Raw genomic sequence first — 2811 nt, forward strand, 5'->3', positions numbered from 1 at the left:
CCCCCACCCCCACTCAATGCCACCCAAAGGCAGATTAACTGATCATTCATTGACTTGTGGGATCTTGCTGTGCTCCCAATGACTGCTGGATAGCACTGTCAATGACACCTTCCATCACTTTGCTGATGATTGAGTGTAGACTGATGGGGCGGTAATTGGCCGGATTGGATTTGTCCTGCTTTCTGTGGACAGGACACACCTGGGCAGTTTTCCACATTGTCAGATAGATGCCAGTGTTGTAGCTGTACTGGAACAGCTTGGCTAGAGGCGTGGCTAGTTCTGGAGCACAAGTCTTTCTTTCCTTACCTGAATGAATGCATGTTGACCGACCAGCACCCAATACTAATTGTGAACCGGCCGCTTAAAGGACTGTTCAAAGTGGAGCATGGGTGTCCTCCTCTGGGGAAACATCTCACCTGAACTCCGCCCTTTACCTGACAACCAGGCTGAGATCAGGAACTCATCGTGTGGGCAATAATGGGTTGCAATTCTACTTCTACCATTTCTGAATGCAGTTTATTCCACACAGGACCTTGTGTCACTTGGTGCTGTTGTTAATGTTAGAGAACAAACATATTAATTGAAAATCATTGCACTTTTATAAGGAATTGACTGTACACAGCACTTAAAAATGTTTTGAAGTGATAAATCACTAAATAAGTTAAATATTGCATTAATAAATTTGATAGTCATTGGCCAATGTTTTGAGCAGAAATATTTTCTCCCCCTCTTTCCCTTTACCCCCTTCTTTTCTGAAGACAGTAACTTATACTGAAGTACAGTTGCATAGGCGATTACTATCCTCTGGTGCCTTGCTCACGGTCATTCTGAGTGCGGCTGTGAACAGTGAGTACCGAGCCTGTCCACAACCCACTATCCACACACACGTCTCCCCAGGTGGAATAGATCAGCAGCAATCGTGAGCAGCAACTCGGGATGATTTCATTTCCACCCCCCCGCCCCAGTCTGAGGTCAGTCGTAGTAACCCTCCATTCCCCGCTGGAGATCTGACGCTTCAGGGATCCAGAGCTGGTCTGTCACGTTTAGCCCAGAGGAACGGGAGCACAATTCTCTACTCATGGAGAATACTGCACCGAATCCTCAACAGAGAGCCCAGTATGGCACGTTATAATTAAAGCGCGAGAAACATCTACTTCTGTCTATATAGAATAACGCACATTGTGAAGGGATTTAAAAGCTCCTGTATATGTTGGGTGGGGAGGGGGGGTGGGGGGTGGGCGTGAGTCAGTTGGCATCGCAACCCAAATGTACACTTTTATAGACCGATGGGGCGATCCCATGCCCACACAGAACCCTTTCCGGCCTCTGTAAGCGCTGCCTTGCCAGTGTTGCCCACGTTCCAAGAACCAATTTGAAAAAAAAGAAACAAAAGCAAAATAGTGCGGATGCTAGAATTCTGAAACAAAAACAGAAAATGCAGAAAACACTCAGCGGGTCAAAGCAGCATCTGTGAAGAGAGAGAAACAGAGTTAACGTTTCAGGTCGGTGACCTTTCTCGAGACTTGTGCACATAATCCAGTGCCTGTGCTGAGGGAGTGCTGCACTGTCGGAGGTGCCGTCTTTCGGATGAGACGTTAAACCGAGGCCCCGTCTGCTCTCTCAGGTGGACGTAAAAGATCCCGCAGCACCAGAAGAGCAGGGGAGTTCTCCCTGGTGTCCTGGCTAATATTCATCCCTCAACCAACGTCACTAAAACCGATTATCTGGTCATTATTACATTGCTGTTTGTGGGAACTTGCTGTGTGCAAATCGGCTGCTGCGTTTGCTACCTTGCAACAGTCCAAAAAAGTACTTAATTGGCTTTAAAGCGCTTTGGGACGCCCGGAAGTCGTGATTAGCTTTGATATGAATCAGTCATTCATGAAAGAAAGACTTATGAAATAATACAGAGTGGCCTACAGGTGGTGCTGTCCAGGGAGAGTATAAATACTCAGGCACAGGTCCAGCTTGTGCAGGACATTCTTAACAGGAACTAGTGAAGGACACAACTAGACCTCCATGTTGTAAAACGGTTGATTAAAGCTTTGTTTAACGCTTAGACCAAGTGCCTAGTAGTTTTCTTACATCAAGCACTATATAAATGCAAGTCTTTCCTTCTTGTTGGACTGGGGTGGGAGTGGGGGGCATCACAGCTGAGCCCTGATCCAGTTCTCACTAGACATTCACACACGTTCGGGGGTTGCTCTTTTGGGAATCCTGCCCACATTTTGGCATTCTCTAGTCCGGGTTCAGGGGTGAATGGAGCACACTTACCACTGGTCCTGCCGGAGAACATTCAGTTCAGCACAGACTGCAGACCGAACCTTGGACCCTGCTTGTCTTTATGGCACAGCTATTCACCGATAAAGCGGCTGAGCCGTTAGGGAGAATTTACTTTCAGGTGAAAAGAAGTAAAGGGGTAATCGATAACTGTGTTGCCCAGCGGGTAGTGGGAAGCAGGCATCATTCCAAAAGGGGAGTAAGAAATCGTTACAATGCTCACAGTATAATATTACCCAGCTCATGGGTGGGTGTAACAAGGCAGCTGTTTTCCCTATTTTTTTCCAGCGGGTCACAGCCCAACTATATAGTTTTTAAAAAATTGGTTCTTTGGGACATGGGCAGTATTTATAGAGGCCAGAAAGATATTAGTGAACTTGTTGGTTTTCTACCAACAAAGCATCTTTTATTAGTCAGTTCTTTTCCCTTGTGCTCGATATATTAAATCCAATTTCATAACACACCCTGGAGGAATTTGAACTCCTACCCTCTATACATACGTAATATTTATACCAAGTGCCTAGTAGTTTT

This window comes from Somniosus microcephalus, chromosome 22 (assembly GCF_052327205.1).
Source record: "Somniosus microcephalus isolate GS21.2 chromosome 22, FLI_Smic_1.0, whole genome shotgun sequence".
NCBI classification, from domain to species: domain Eukaryota; kingdom Metazoa; phylum Chordata; class Chondrichthyes; order Squaliformes; family Somniosidae; genus Somniosus; species Somniosus microcephalus.